This window comes from Balaenoptera physalus (genome assembly GCF_965194825.1).
Source record: "Balaenoptera physalus genome assembly, chromosome: 20".
Classification (NCBI taxonomy): Eukaryota; Metazoa; Chordata; class Mammalia; order Artiodactyla; family Balaenopteridae; genus Balaenoptera; species Balaenoptera physalus.
The window spans coordinates 17,862,769-17,879,719 of record NC_138901.1 but is presented as its reverse complement, the minus strand read 5'-3'; the positions used below and the strand labels follow the sequence as shown (position 1 = coordinate 17,879,719).

General features: G+C 43.7%; 1 long non-coding RNA gene across 3 annotated transcripts; it reads right to left on the bottom strand.

Annotated features, from left to right (window-relative positions):
• Positions 1–464: 464 nt before the first annotated feature.
• Positions 465–16,940, bottom strand: LOC309650693. Of its 3 annotated transcripts, none has more exons than XR_014257686.1 (4): positions 16,802–16,940; positions 16,045–16,139; positions 11,570–11,688; positions 465–1,065 (listed from the first exon to the last, which is right to left on the bottom strand). It is a non-coding gene; the product is annotated as an uncharacterized lncRNA (long non-coding RNA). The 3 variants fall into 3 exon arrangements; XR_014257687.1 differs by lacking the exon at positions 16,802–16,940 and adding an exon at positions 16,449–16,537; XR_014257688.1 differs by lacking the exon at positions 16,802–16,940 and having other exon boundaries at positions 16,045–16,413.
• Positions 16,941–16,951: the final 11 nt, after the last annotated feature.

The following is a 16,951-nucleotide window of genomic DNA, read 5'->3' as shown; positions in this document are numbered from 1 at the left end:
ACGCTCTGCAAGTATTAGATGTGGTCATCAACTCAAACTGTGGTCTCTTGTGGTGACTTAAAATTAGATTAAAAAAAAAAAAAAGTCGAAGGTCTGTGTCAAGTGCCAGAACCTTACAGAGGAAAGAACGAGAGCCTGCCCTCAAACTGCTCACTAGTGGAAAAAATAAAAACAGAACTAGAAAAAAATTTACAATGTAATGTGTCACAGGTCAGCCTAACATATGCCAGATTCAAATACATACAACTTAACTTCCCTATTTAATGGGATGAAGGTTGGGTATACACTACATGTTGTTTGGGTAAATCAAAAGTCTCAAATTAGTTAGAACACAAGTTTAAAGCCTGATAATCTTTTCAAGGTGTTTGTTTAGTCTAAAAAAGAAAAAAAATGTGTGTGTGTATTGCTTAGACTCATTTTTTACTGATACTTTAATTCAACAATTAATTTAATCTATTAATGTATTAATTTACTAACTGAATTTAATTAACTTAACTCCCATTTAAATGAAAGAAGCCCTGGGTAGTTGGAACAAAGAGCACTCCTGCTGGCCGGAATGCAGTCTACAAGGAGGAAAGCCCATAAGTGCTGGGGTTGGTGGAGATCAACATCCATACTCTGTTGACACAATTACGCCTCCATAAATATTATCCACAGCCAAGCTAGTCTACTATGATTAAGCTTTGTTTCTTTCTCAGTTTTTTAAAACATTTTTTTCCTGGAGTTAATCATTAATTCAAAACAAAACAAAACAAAAAAAATTTTTTTTTGCTTAGTTTTCCATGTCCCTATAATGAATTTATTCTCCACCATCACCAGAGGTGTAAATTTTTCCTCTATTCATTTCATCTGATTTCTTGGAGACGTCCCTTCTGTCCTCCTGCCCCAGTCCTGATTACTCTCAAAGGCCGGCAGCCAGGTTATGTCACCCTGGGATTTCCTTTCATCATCATCTTGAAGATTCTCTTCATTTCTCACCTCTGTTGAATATCCTGTTTCCAGGATGACGTCTTCCTGTTTCTTGGTTTATTCTCATTTTGGTGTACCATATCCTCCAGACGTTTCCTGAGAAAGGGCATATGGGTAGGAAGTAAAATTTTTTAAGATTTCACGCATCTGAAAATATGCTTACTTTACTGAATTCACAATTTGGCTAATTCATAAAGTTATAGGTCATAAATAATTCGAAAGCATTCCTCCACCATCTTCCAGCATGGCTGATGGGAAGCATGGTACCATTCTGACAGCTGTTCCTTTGAATGTTAACCACTTTTTCTCTCGGAAGTTTTTAGTAACCTTCCTCTATTTACTCGATGACCTGAAATTTCTGATTTCTTTTCCATCCATTATGTTGGGAACTCAGTGGGCTTCTCATTCTGGAGATGTAGGCCATTTAGTTTTGATTTGATTTTTTGAATTATTCCTTCAATGATTGCTTCCCCTCCACTTTTCTCTATTTCTCTGTAACTCCTCTTAGTTGAATGTTAATCCTCCTGGGCTACTTCTAGCTTTCAAAAATCTTTTCATGACGATTTTCCAGGTTATTTTTTCGGGGAGGGCCAGTCTGCGCAGCCTGTGGAATCTTAGTTTCCCAACCAGGGATCGAACCCGGGCCCTTGGCAGTGAAAGCGCAGTCCTAACCACTGGACCGCCAGAGAATTCCCCAGCGTTTTCTTTAAAAAAGGATATATTCTCAATTTTATCTTCCAACCCTTTGATTGAAGTTATTGGTTATCATATTCTTAAGATCTGTTTTATTCCTTTTTTTTTTTTTTTAGGAATTCCTTTATTTTTATTATTTATTTATTTATTTATTTCTACCTGTGTTGGGTCTTCGTTTCTGTGCAAGGGCTTTCTCTAGTTGCGGCAAGCGGGGGCCACTCTTCATCACGGTGCACAGGCCTCTCACTATCGCGACCTCTTGTTGCGGAGCACAGGCTCCAGACGCGCAGGCTCAGCAGTTGTGGCTCACGGGCCCAGTTGCTCCGCGGCATGTGGGATCTTCCCAGACCAGAGCTCGAACCCGTGTCCCCTGCATTGGCAGGCAGGCTCTCAACCACTGCACCACCAGGGAAGCCCCTGTTTTATTCCTTTTTAACATACATACCCTTCTGTTCTTATTTCTTGGATGTAACATCACCATATCTGAGAATATTTTTTTTTTTTTTTTTTAAAGAGCAGGTGATATACAAGCTGGCTTTTTATTTTTATTCTTATTTATTTAAACACTATTTTATTTATTTATGGCTGTGTTGGGTCTTCGTTTCTGTGCGAGGGCTTTCTCTAGTTGTGGCAAGTGGGGGCCACTCTTCATCGCGGTGCGCGGGGCCTCTCATTATCGTGGCCTCTCCAGACACGCAGGCTCAGTAATTGTGGCTCATGGGCCTAGTTGCTCCGCGGCATGTGGGATCCTCCCAGACCAGGGCTCGAACCCATGTCCCCTGCATTGGCAGGCAGATTCTCAACCACTGCGCCACCAGGGAAGCCCCTATTTATCTTTTTATAAATTTATCTTTATTTATTTATTTTGGCTGTGCTGGGTCTTCGCTGTGGCATATGGGCTTTTCATTATGGTGTGTGAGCTAAGTTGCGGTATGTGGGATCTTAGTTCCCCGACCGGGGATCGAACCCGGGCTCCCTGCATTGGGAATGTGGAGTCTTAGCCACTGGACCACCAGGGAAGTACCCATCATCTTTTTTTTTTTTTTCAATATTTACTTATTTTTGGCTGCACTGGGCCTTAGTTGCAGCATGCAAACTCTTAGTTGTGGCATGCATGTGGGATCTAGTTCCCTGACCAGGGATTGAACCCAGGCCCCCTGCATTAGGAGCTCAGGGTCTTAGCCACTGGACGACCAGGGAAGTCCCCTATCACTTTTTTTTTTTTTAATTATAGGGACAGGAGATGGATCAGCAGGGGTGAGAAGAGGGTGTTTTAATTAATTAATTAATTTATGGCTGTGTTGGGTCTTCGTTTCTGTGCGAGGGCTTCCTCTAGTTGTGGCAAGCGGGGGCCACTCTTCATCACGGTGCGTGGGCTTCTCACTATCGCGGCCTCTCTTGTTGCGGAGCACAGGCTCCAGACGCGCAGGCTCAGTAGTTGTGGCTCACGGGCCCAGTTGCTTCGCAGCATGTGGGATCTTCCCAGACCAGGGCTCAAACCCATGTCCCCTGCATTGGCAGGCGGATTCTTAACCACTGTGCCACCAGGGAAGCGCCCCCCCCCCCCATCATCTTTTTAAGTTATACTTTGTTTTGTTCTGGTCTCTGTGCTGTTTCTGTATCCTCTAAGTTCCTTTGTTCTTGTTTATTTGTTTGGTCTTTGTCTTTCATGTTAGAGATTTTCTTCAACTACCTGGTAATCTTTGACAGTCCATTCATGTTTAAGACTGAGGCACTAAAGTTTTCTGGAAGCTCTGTGTTCTGAGACAGGGCTTCGCAGTTGGACATTACTATAGCGAGTTGACTTTCACTTGGGACTCTCAGCTCTTAGTGGGTTGAATAGTGTCCCCCCCAAAAGATATATCCACATCCTAATCCCCATAATCTGTGAATGTGACCTTATTTGGAAAAAGGGTCTTTGCAAATGTAACTAAGTTAAGGATTTTGAGATAAGACCACCCTGGATTATCTGGGTGGGCCCCAAACCCAATAACAAGTGTCTATAAGAGATACACAGAGGAGAGACAGAGAGGAGAAAGTGATGTGAAGATGGAGGCAGACTGGAGTGATGATGCTACATGCCAAGGAACACCTGGAGCCACCAGAAGCTGGAAAAGGCAAAGAAAGAAATGCTTCCTAGAGGCTCCAAAGGGGATGTGGCCCTGCTGACATGTTTTCAGACTTGATGGATTTCAGACTTCTGACTTCCAGAACTGAGAAAGAATAAATTTATTTTGTTTTAAGCTACCAAGATTTTGGTAATTTGTTATAACAGCCCTAGGAGACTAATATAGTATCTATAGGTATTTCTTCTTGAGCTGGTCAGTTTTCCCAAAGGATCCTCCAATCTACTGATTGTAGGGTATTAGCCTGGCTAGGAGAATCTTAGGGCCAAGTGTGACAAGGGGGCCAGGTCGCACCATCTGTTATGTAGGTTTGTTTCAGCTATGCTTAGCATCCCAGAGTTCAGATTCTTTCTAGATTAGTTTAACCTTTCTTTCCTTCTTCTTTTTTATAAATTTATTTATTTCTGGCTGCGTTGGGTCTTCGTTGCTGCACGCGGGCTTTCTCTAGTTGCGGCGAGCAGGGGCTACTCTTTGTTGTGGTGCGTGGGCTTCTCATTGCAGTGGCTTCTCTTGTTGTGGAGCACGGGCTCTAGGCATGCAGGCTTCAGTAGTTGTGGCACGCGGCCTCAGTAGTTGTGGCGCACGGGCTTAATTGCTCTGCGGCATGTGGGATCTTCCTGGACCAGGGCTCGAACCTGTGTCCCCTGCATTGGTGGATTCTTAACCACTGCACCACCAGGGAAGTCCCTAGATTAACCTTTCAACAAGGTGTATTAATCGTGTTTTCAAAAATTTTCTGTATTTGACATCTTGACATCTTGGGGCTTTGCTAGCCCTGGACAGACTAGCCCTCCCAACACTAGCCAATTCTTAGAGATAGTAAACCATTCTCCTGCCAGTGCACCTTTTATGTATAAACCAACCGATCCAAAACCCTTACTCCAACCACCTACTTTATCAGGCTCTCACAATCAGAGTCACTATTCCTCTGCCCTATCACCCCAGGGCCAGATACCAGACAACTAGAGACAGTCCCTATGCCCACTGAAATTATTAAACTAGCCAATCCTAAGCCTGCTTACCCAGCTTCACCTGTTCCTTCCTGTGGAAACCAAAATAAAGGCTCTGGCCAAGTTGTATATCCATGCAATGGAATACAATGAAAAGGAATGAACTATTGTTATGTGCAACAATGCTGATGAATCTCAAAAAATAAATAAATAAATAAAACACTGAGCAAAAGAAGCTAGGCACAAAAGAGTATATGCTGCATGATTTTATTTATAGCTTTTTTTTTTTTTTTTTTTTTTTGGCCACGCTGAGCGGCATGTGGGATCTTAGTTCCCTGACCAGGGATCAAACCTGTGCCGCCTGCGTTGGAAGCATGGAGTCTTAACGACTGGACCACCAGGGAAGTCCCTAGAATCCTTTAAAAATGCAAAAGAAAGATGGCAGAAAGCAGACTGTGGTTGTAAGATGGAGGGTTGACTGCAAAGGGGCATAAGCTGTGGTACTGGTAAACTGGTTCTAAAAAAATTTTTTAAAGCCCTGATTTGTGGCGCTTTACCAATTTTTGTGGTGTAAATATTCCCACCATGGTCAATTTTTTTTTAATAAATTTATTCATTTATTTAATTTTTGGCTGCATTGGGTCTTCGCTGCTGCACGTGGGCTTTCTCTAGTTGCAGCGAGCGGGGGCTACTCTTTGTTGCGAGGCGCAGGCTTCTCATTGTGGTGGCTTCTCTTGTTGCAGAGCACAGGCTCTAGGTGTGTGGGCTTCAGTAGTTGTGACTCGCGGGCTCTAGAGCGCAGGCTCAGTAGTTGCGGCACACGGGCTTAGTTGCTCCGCGGCATGTGGGATCTTCCCGGAACAGGGCTCGAACCCGTGTCCCCTGCATTGGCAGGTGGATTCTTAACCACTGCGCCACCAGGGAAGCCCACCACCATGGTCAATTTTGAGCTACTAATGTGATATCACTAAATGTAGATTTGAGAAGAGATGTACATAAAATTGGTTCTCCTGAGCTGGTACTAGGGTACTAGCCACCTTCAGCACGCCACTACAGAAAGAAACAAAGGCGATGAAAATGTCCCATATCTTGTTTTGGTCATAGCATGGGTTTATACCTTTGTCAAAATTTATCAAACTGTACCCTTAAAATGGATGCACATTATTGTCTGTAAATTATACTTTAAAAATTGATTATAATGTTTCAAATGAAATATCCGCAATAATCAAAATGCCCAGTAAGAAGGGACTGGTCATGTTATTGTCTGTCTTCTTGACAGAATATGATGCAGCCATTCAAACAACTGATAAAATTTTAGCAACATGGCAAAATGCGTTGCTATATTATGTTTTGTGAAAATGGCAGAATAGAAAATTTCATTTTTACCATGTGTTTGCCTATGCAAATTCTGTGGGCAGAGGGACAACGTTCGGCTGTTTTTTTCTTTTGGCCACGTGGCACGCGGGATCCTAGTTTCCTGACCAGGGACTGAACCCTTGCTCCCTACAGTGGGAGCGAGGAATCCTAACCACTGGACCGCTAGGGAATTCCACCCCTCCTTTTTTTTTTCTTTTTTTTTAATGAGTTAATTTTTTTCTTTGTATTTATAAGCAGTAGATAGCAAAATGGTTGAGAGCCCAGAATCTGCAGCTGGACTGCCTGGGTTAGGCAAATCCCAGGTGTTACTTCCCAGGTGGGTGACCTTGAACAACTTACCTAACCTCTTTTGAGTCTTAGTTTCTTGACTATAAGAAGGGCATAATAATAGTACCTATCTCATAGGGTTGTTGTGAAGATTAAATGAGTTAATATATGTAACGAGCTTAGAACAGTACAAAGAGTAAGGGCTTTATAAATATTAGCTATTATTCTTATGAGGCAATGATACTGTTTGGACAATAAACTAACTATGTGGAACATAGGAATTTATAAAACATCTGACCTCAAGGAGCAGTGGTTCTCAACTGCAGGAGTAGGAGAGTGATTTTTGCCACGAGGGGAAAATTAGCAAGGTCTGGAGAGATTTTTCTGGGTTTGAGGGGGTGTGCTATTGGCAAGGATGCTGCTAAAGAATCCTGCAGTGCACAGGACAGCTCCCCACAACAAAGAATTATTTGGTCCAAAATACTAATGGCACCAAGGTTGAGAAACCTTGAGTTATAGCCTAATAGGGGACAAAAGATACGTGCATACAAAATGTACAAATGTGAGATAACAGAAAAAACATATATATATTAATCTCTGCCCCCGGTTCCTGGCACATTTACCCCATCCCTGACACAGGGCTCCTGAAACCCTTGTAAATTTCAAGTGCTAATACTAGGAGCATCTTTTGTTCTAATAAGGTGACTCTGGCTGGGCTCCTGGATGGCAGCTGGTCACCAGAAAGACCAAGCCATAATTAGAAGCTTGGAATTTTCAGCCCTGCCTCTTACCCCCAGCTTCTCTAAAGAGGGCAGAGGGGCTGGAAATGGAGTTAATAATTGATCATGCCTACATGAGGAAACCCCTATAAAAATCCTAATAGTAGGGGGTTCGGGAGCTTCCAGGTGAGTGAACACCTGGGGGGTGATGCACCCCAACTCCATGCGGACAGCAGCTCCTGTGCTCAGACCCTCCCAGACTTCACCTTATGTATGTATCTCTTCATCTGGCTGTTCATCTGTATCCTTTATCATATCCTTTAATAAACTGGTAAATGTGTTTCCCTGAGTTTTGTGAGCCACTCCAGCAAATAAATAGACCCCAAGGAGGAGGTCATGGAGGCCTCAGATTTGTAGCCAAGTCAGACAGAAGTTCTGGGTCACCTGGGGGCCTGCTACTTATAATTGGCATCTGAAGTGGGGGGCAGTCTCATGGGACTGTGCCCTTAACTTGTGGGATCTATCTCCAGGTAGACAGCGTCAGAATTGAGTTAAATTGACCCTCAGTATCAGAGAATTGCTTGGTGGGGGAAAATCCCCATATATCTGATGTCAGAAACTGTTGTGAGAATAAAGGAGACACACAACAGGAAGAGAGCTGGGTTTTCCCCAAAACAACAAAGCAGGTAATCAAAATTGAGTATGTACTCAATTAAATAAAGAAAAAAAGAACATAAGATTAGAGGAGCGCTGGCCCAGAACACAGGATTCCCTGTAACACCTGGCCAGGAAAAGAGGCCTCAGTGATCCTCAGGGTTTGTGATCCACTGGGCGTACTTCAATGATTTTCAATTTTTACCTTATTCTACTGGTACTTTTTAAAAAGCTTAAGTCAACGTTAAAAGGCTTCACTTACTTCTCCATTGCGCTACCAGTATGAAAACCCATTCAGAGCCAGTCCAAATATGTTTAGTTCATACTAATTTTTAACGCAACCTGACAATGAGCTGAACCAATTTAAAATTCTTGAAAGTACACTTTTTTTGGGGGGGGGTTGACAAAAATGTTACATAGTAATACTTCAATTTTCATTTAAAATTGAACTACGTTGAGAAGTATGCCAGTATTTCAGTGGTGGATGTAATTTGGGATTACAGGTGATTTCTGCTTAACTCTTCATGCTTTTCAAACTTTTCCAGTGAGAAGCATGTATTACTTTGATAATTAGAAAAAGAACAAAGGAAAAAAATAAAGGAGGACTGAATAAATGAAAGGAGAAAACGGCTGAGGGTGTCTGGTCTGTCTCCAGACTCTTTGGCAAACACAGAAGGGGGCAGGGGTAAGACTAGACAATCTGCTCCACTTCCTTCGCATCTCTTGGAGGCCCTCCTAACTCAGGATCCAGGAAGCTTTTATCTCTATATTGCCTTTTTTCTTCTTCTTCTTCCTTCTCTCTATGTCCCCAGTACTGAGTGCCTTTCTGCTTTGGGGTGGGGGGGATACAATTTTAAAAAAAATCACCTATTGGGACTTCCCTGGCAGTCCGGTGGTTAAGACTCCGCGCTTCCAATGCAGGGGGCGAGGATTCGATCCCGTGTCGGGGAACTAAGATCCCACATGCCATGCGGCATGCCCCCAGTACCCCCGCCAAAATAAAATCACCTATTTTCAGAGAATTGTTTATAGAGGCTTGGTTGTGCCAGGTGCTGCAGGGCCCTTGCCCTTGAGCTTGCAAATCCTTCTCCAGACTTTCTCCTTACCCCTTTCCCTTGATTTTTAAAAACTAATTTTTTAAATATATTTTTTGATCAAAAAAGTAATACTTGTTCACTGAAGAAAAATTGGAATACACAGAGAAGAACAAAAAATGAATATAAAAATCATCTGTAATCCTACCACCCAGAGACAGCCATTATTAACATTTGGTTTATACATTCCCAGTCTTTTCCCTATTCATGAATACACAGGTATAATACATGCTTCCCTTCTTTGAACCAAACAGGACATCTATGTGCAATCTGCAAAACTTTTTGAGGTATACCATACATACAGTCAGTGCAAAAAATGCATGACTCTTAGGTGTACCTCTTGATGAAATTTTCACATAAATACCTACAATATTTTAACTTGTTTTCTGTACTTGGCAATCTACTATGAACACTTCCCACACGATTATCTTCTACAGCATAATTTTTAATGGTTAACTACAATTATAACAGTCCATCACACTAATGTATTGTAACTTATTTAACCAATCCATCACTGTTAGGTATTTAGGTTGTTTTCAGTTGTTAACCACTGCAGTAGTTTCCTATCACTACTGTAACAAATTACTACAATCTTAGTGCTTAGAGCAACACAAATTTATTCTCTTACAGTTCTGAAAGAAGTCTAAAATGGGTCAGCAGAACTGTGTTCCTTCTGGAAGCCCTAAGGCAGAATCTGTTCCTTGCCTCTTCCAGCTTCCAGAGGCTGCCAACATTCCCTGGCTCATGGCCCCACATCACTCAGGCTTTTACCTCTGCCATCACATCTCCCTTTCTGACTCTCATCCTCCTGTCTCCTTCTTCTAAGGACCTTTGTGTACACCGGGTCCACCCAGACAATCCAGGATAATCTCCCCATCGCAAAATCCTTAATTTAACCACAGCTGCAAAGTCCCTTTTGCCAGGTAAAGTAACATATTCTTGGGTTCCAGGGATTAGCACGTGGATATCTTTTGGGGAACATTATTCAGACCACCACAGCTATGAACAGTCCACTCTCCCACTTCTTTTTCTACCTCTGCTGTTCCTTCTTTTCTCCCTCTCACTTTTAGTGTCTACTAGTTTGTAACCCCATTTCCAGTTCCAAAATCTTTTGCTTTTCTTTCTCTCTTTATAGAATGTTAAGACATAATTTATCCTTGGGAGCTCAGTGATTGTTTCTGATCTATTGACTTCTAACTTCTTCTTTCCCAAGCACCAGCCTTTCTCCCAAATCCCAATCAAGAATGTACAGTTTCTGGGAATTCCCTGGTGGTCCAGTGGTTAGGACCCAGAGCTTCCACTGCCGGGGGCCCAGGTTCAATCCCTGGTCAGGGAACTAAGATCCCTCAAGCTGGGCGGCCCAGCCAAAAAAAAAAAAAATGTACAGTTTCCCTTGATTGTCCCCTTATGACCTGAAAGACTAAATGTTTCTAAAACTGGATACACACGACCCCTCCCCCAACCTCTACCCCACCTTTCTGCACCAACTCAGCTCCTATACATGGTCTTGTTTTTAAAATGATTACTCTCAAAAATACTCAAGGCTGTGAGGATCCTGTCAGAAGAACTGATGTAGAAAGTGTATGCATATGGGCTTACTTTATTCAAGTTAACGTCAAGGGCCAAGAACCAGGACTGCAGCTCAGGTCGTGCTTAATATGGAATGAAAATCGAACCAGAGGTAGAAGGGTGTATCATCTGCCTGGTTCAGTGCAAAGCAACAACCACTGTTTAAGCATTTTCACCGTGAGCCAGGCACTGTGCTAGGCACTGGAGATGTAAAGGTGAGCAAGACATATCTCTGTTCTTCACGACTTCTCATTCAGACGGAGTCCTTTTTTCCCGTCACGTACTCTGTGTAGCGGCCTTATATGTACTGGAAAATATTTTTTAGGGTTTATTTGAAACTGTGTAGATGAAGTCTTGAACAAAAATAGCAAGGTCTCTGACTTCAGTAAAAGGTTTTGGTGTTCCTTTAGACAAAGTGGAAATTTCCCATTTCCTGGTGAAATTTCTTAAGAAGTGGCATTTTCTTATTTAATCCATTTGAAGTAGGTACCTTCCCTTTATTATTCCAAATTCTTAAAATTATACTTTTTATAAATTGTACAGTAGTTAACATTTGGTAGTATTTGTCTTTTTAAGGTTACTAGTGTACACGTAAGAAAATTATAGCTTATTAAAAACTTTATGAAAGAGTTAAAAAAAAAAAAAAAAAACTCAAGGCTGGAGACCTAGGACTCACCTTTCATTCTTCTCTCTCCTCTGTCTCCAATCAGCCACTAAATCCTATCAATTATTTTGTGACTTAGCATTCCTCTAATATTCACCTAATATCTTGGCTGTTGCTAGAGTGTGTAATCAGAGGATTTTCTCCCCATCCAAACCATACTGGTTGTATAGGGGTGGATTATCCTCTCCTCCAGGAAGCCCTCTTTGACTGCCCCTTCCTGGGATACCATCTCCTCCTTCTAGAAAAAAAAACCCATAATTAAGTGTCCACTATGTGCTCAGCTTTTCAACCATCTTAAAATTTAATCTTTAAAGTATGGTTTTAATGTTTACAAATGAGGAAACTGAGAAGCTAAATAACTTATGCAAAGTAACAGAGCTAGTAGATGGCAGAACTTGAACCCCAGCCTGACCAACTCCAATGCCAAGCTTTTTGCCTCTATTCCACATGACCTCCCTGGAGTTAATGCCCGTGGTTTAAAAGTTGCCTGTTCATTAAAATCACCTGGCGGGGGGACTTCCCTGGTGGTCCAGTGGTTAAGACTTCGCCTTCCAGTGCAGGGGGTGCGGGTTTGATCCTTGGTCGGAGAGCTAAGATCCCACGTGTCTTGTGACCAAAAAACCAAAACATAAAACAGAAGCAATATTGTAACAAATTCAATAAAGACTTTAAAAATGGTCCACATCAGAAAAAATAAATAAATAAATAAAATCACCTGGGGGACTGATTCTGAAGCCCCACACCAGAGCTACTAAGATTCTCTGAAGGTGGAGCCCAAAAATCTACTTTTAAAAATTTCTATACTCATCATATGACATATTTCATTATTTATTACTGATCAGTATGCTTAAAATACATGCTTTATTCCACCAACTAGGGGAGGAGGTACTGTCCTATTCATCTTTGTGACCCATCCAGTACCTTTATAGAACAGGCACTCAAAAATATCTGTTGTTGGGCTTCCCTGGTGGCGCAGCGGTTGAGAGTCTGCCTGCCGATGCAGGGGACACGGGTTCGAGCCCTGGTCTGGGAAGATCCCACATGCTGCGGAGCAACTAAGCCCGTGAGCCACAGCTACTGAGCCTGCGCGTCTGGAGCCTGTGCTCCGCAACAAGAGAAGCCGCGATAGTGAGAGGCCCGCGCACCGCGATGAAGAGTGGCCCCCGCTTGCCGCAACTAGAGAAAGCCCTCGCACAGAAACGAAGACCCAACACAGCCAAAAATAAATAAATTAAAAAAAAAATTCTATAAAAAAAAAAATATATATCTGTTGGTTATTTAAATGCTAAATAAACTATGAGGTATACTGTGAGCTACACTGTAATAAGAGTTCAGAGGATAATAACAATAATAACAGCTGGCACTTACTGAACCCTCATCATATGCCAGGCCCTCACTGTTCTAAGAAATTTACATGTATTAACTTCTTAGGACTTTGCAATAATCCTACAAGGCAAGATCAGGACACAATTTGCAGGGCCCCTTGTTCAAAAATTATTAAGAATTTCAACATGGTGACAGCAGAGCATTAAACCAAGTGAGGGGCCAGCATTTCTAAGCACCTGTGTGACTGTATAGGTCTCACACCTATAAGCCAACCCTGGCTAAAACTATTACCTCCATTTTACAGCTGAGGAAACTGAGATACAAAGATATCAAATAAGCATTCCCAAGATCACACTGTTAGTAAGTGAAGATATAAATGTGCACTACCTTAGTTACAGAAGGCTTCATTGCAAACTCTATATTTACATAGTTCTCCAATCCTTCAAGGTTCAGCTCAAAGCCCCCTTGTCTACTAAGTACTCTCACAAGCCAGGAAAAAAATCTCTCCTCCTCCTCCTCTATTTTAGCTCCATGACAGCATTTGGTTTGAACCTTTCTTATGGACTTTATCACATCCCCATGTTATACCTGAAATAACCTGGGAGGTGGGGGTACATCTAATAGATTCATGTAGTTGAATGAATGAACAAAGAAACAAACTTGTGCATGACTTGAAGACTGGGAGAGACGAGGAGGGAAGCTAGGCAGGGGACAGGCCTAGGATAGTGCTGAGCACTCATGCAGGATGAAATGATATGACTGGCTTGATCTGACCAATGGTACACATGGGCGCTAGTGTGGATAACACTGGAAAAGACGGTGAAGTTAAGTTTTAAAGCGGCTTTTACAAAGCTAGACCATCACTTCTCACGGGCCATAAGGACGAGTTGCATGTACCCCTCTGAGGTCAGCCAGCTTTGCTCAGGAGGAAAAGGCATCAGGTCATAGCGTGATTGCTTCTCCCCTCGCAGACAGTCTCCTCACACATAAGCACCATGGGTTGGCGGGGGGACTGAGCTGGAGAATGCCATCTGATCTCATCCATTCACCAATTCATTGTTCAACAGATAGTGGTGAACAACTCCCGGCATAAGACACTTGCACCCGAGCACTTTCACAACTCCCATTCATGCTCAGATGACCCAATGGTGTGGCAGAGATTCTCCCATTTCACAAGACTAAGAGGTTAAGTAACTTGCTCAGGCTCAGACAGCAGGAAGTGGCAGAGTAAGACTGAAATCCACTTTCTCTCTTTAATTTCAGAATTGTTCACTGGACATGAATATTCCTGTTATAGAGAATAGCATATTAAAACCCATGGACTCCATACACAGCTCAAGAAATACAACCTGAAGCCCCAGTGTACCTCTCCACATTCACTAAACCACATGGCCTCCAATTCCTCCTACTTGGGAAACACTGCAAATGGCATCACCATCCGGAAATCTAGCAGGCACCAGTGACACCTCCCTCTCCTTCCAATCAATTACCAAGTTCAATACCTATCTCTATTTCCACTCTTCCTTCTACCTTTCTGCTTTCTACAAGTATCAGCTCATATCTGGATTACTGCAATGGCCTCCTAACTGGTTTCCTTGCATCTGCTCTTCCCTCGTTCCAGTCTTAATCTTCACATTGCAACCAACGACCTTTTTAAAACCTTTGAGTAGCTGCCCTCTGGTCTTAGGATATAGACAAAAGCATCTGCATGGCATGCGAGGCTCTCACATGGTCTTTCCCTTACTCAACACTCTAGCTTTATCTCAATCCCTTGTTCCCTGTATTTTGGGTGTGCCGGCTTTCTTGCAAGTTTCTTATAATCCCCGAGCTCCCTCCCACCACAGGGCCTTTGCACATGTTTGTTCGTCCCTTCTCCACCTGAATAACTCTTCTCTTTCTCAAGTACGTTTTCCCTGAGCCTCCTGGCTGGGTCATTCTTTGGTGGCTCTCACTTTTACAACTTTACATCTGTTTGTGAGATTAATTGATTAAAGTCTTTCTTCCCTAATAGGCCAAGGGCCAAGAACCACTCGCTTCGTACAAACTACATGCTAAATAGATAATAGCCAATGTATATACAACATATACAAGATGCCAGGCAGTGTTACTAGCTCTTAACATGTATCAACTCACTAAGACCTCCTAAAAGTTGTGTATGAGACAGGTACAATTATTAGCCCCACTTTACATAAAGCAAAGAAAATCACACAAGCTAAGAAGTGGCAGAGTTGGGTTATGAACTCAGGCAGTCAGTTTCTGGAATCTTAGTGCTAAGCACTCACATTATAGCGCCCAGTAGCATCTGCTGAATGCATGACAGTGTTGGCTGTTTTTGATAGGGACTACATAGCACCTATCTTACTTAGCTCAACTAAAAAATCATTTTAGTTGGCTGTGGTGAGGACCTTATGTTTGACTAGAACTTTGCTGCAAAACATTTATCTTCCCAGCATTTTATTCCAGCTACTTTAAAAATCCACTTCCCCTCACTGGTAGTATCATGACTGATGTTGAGCAGAGGAGGTGTCTCAGCAAACTGATAAGAGGACAGGAGAAACTTGGCTTGGAGTGAAACAGACTTGCGGATCATCTGTAGTATGGGTAATCCTCATAAAGACAATACAAAGATTTTGATGGACGTCATCTCACTTAACCTTCATTGATTCCTAATAAAGTTACACACACAGGGCAGTTCTTCATCAGCTGATAGATGAAGCAAAAGGCTGAGATTAAAAGGACTGCTAAACCACAGGAAATCAACTAGTCACAGGATGGGTAAGGAACGGTGTCCCCACACTTCCAGCTTTAGAACTCCAGATATTTCTGGCAGAGAAAGATCTCGTCTTCCTTTAAGGAATAAAGGTAGGTGGCCAACCTTTCCTAATTCTTTTTTTGTGTGTGCGCTGCGTGGCTGGCAGAATATCAGTTCCCCAGCCAGGGACTGAACCCAGGCCACGGCAGTGAAAGCGCGCAATCCTAACCACTAGACCACCAGGAAACTTCCTAACTTGGTTGGAACTTCTCAGCAAGGACAGAGTTGCTCTTAGGCTTTCCCAGTATGGCTAGAGTAGGGCAATTTTTCCACAAGCTGAAGCTATACAGTAAAGAGCTCTATAAGCTAGCTGCATCCAATTAACCCTAGATCAATATGGTGAAAATGTAACAATTCTGGAAATTCTTCACCTGGAGTCCCTGTACCAATGCAAGGGGAAGTCAAGAAACTGTACGCACATTTTCTTTATGTGCATTTTGCTAAGGAAAAGCTTTCATTAGTTTCTTTGAGGGCTTATAACTAAAAAAGGCTAAGAACCACGATCCTTTATGCCTGTACACACATTATTTCTGGTTCACGGTTGCGCCTTTATAAAAGGGCCACCTTCGCAGGATGAAACATTTCTATTCTTTCAAGTACCTGATAGCTAAGAATGAGGGTGTAAGAGGAATCCAATTGTCCAAACCACATAAGTTAGACCTTATAACAGCACAGGCCTCAAACTATAAATAGGTCTAAAGGAACTGCATTAGCATTCACCTCCTTGGAGGAGATGCGTGTAAGGCCAAGAGCAGTCAGGAGCGCTTGAGTCCAGTCCCAATAAGGCCACTAACCGGCTGAGTAACCTTGGACAAGGTGCATACCCTCTCTCGGCTTCAGTTTCCACATCTGCAAATTGGAAGTTGAACCGCATGGTCTTCAAGGTCCTTCCCAGCCGAGAGCCTGGTACCAAGTAGGCCTAGCCAATAAAGCAGCTTCCTGTGGGCGCGGTGCAGGGTTTTAACGGTCCCCCCTCCCCCGCTCGAGCCCGCGAAACCCTCTTCAACACGCCCCTCGGAGTGACGGCGCTTTCCCAACCGCAGCCCGGACACGGCTCCGCCCCTTCCCGGAGGCGTCCCGTCGTGCACTGCGCCGGGCTTCTAAAGCGGCGGGGCACCTCCCGCCTTTCCGACGCCCCGACCCCAAACTTCCTCTCCCCAGTATTTTAGGGTGCCCTATCCTATCAACGTCTAGTATCCCAGCCAATCACACAGGTCCGGAGTCTTACCTTCGGTCCACCCTCCTCCCAGCGCCCAGACAGCCTCAGCTCAACGGCCCTTACCAGGCCAATCCAATCAGCGGCCGGCTCTGGCCGGCCTCACCCCAATCTCCCGCCCCTCGACCAATCCGCGCCCCCATCCCGCTGCCCGCCCAGCCAACCCCGGGCCTTGAAACCAGCGGGCGAATGGGCGCAGGGCGGCCCTTCAACGCTGACCGCCTGGCCAATTGGGGATTCCGCGTGGCCACAGCGGCAGCCAATCGACATGTAGCGCGGTGCCGCCGCGGAGAGGTCCGGCCCGAATATCCCTCCGCCTTCCTCCCTCCCCCTCTCTCCCTCCCTGAGAGCCGCCGTTCACTCACCGCCTCCCTTTCCTTCTTTCTCCCTCCGCCACCCGAGCACCAGCCGCGCTCTGAGCTGCCCCCGGGGTCCCTCCCCCGCCGTCAGAGAAGCAGCTGCCGCCGCCGCCAGTAGCAAATTAGGAGGGAGGAAAGACGGAAAGGAGGAAGGAA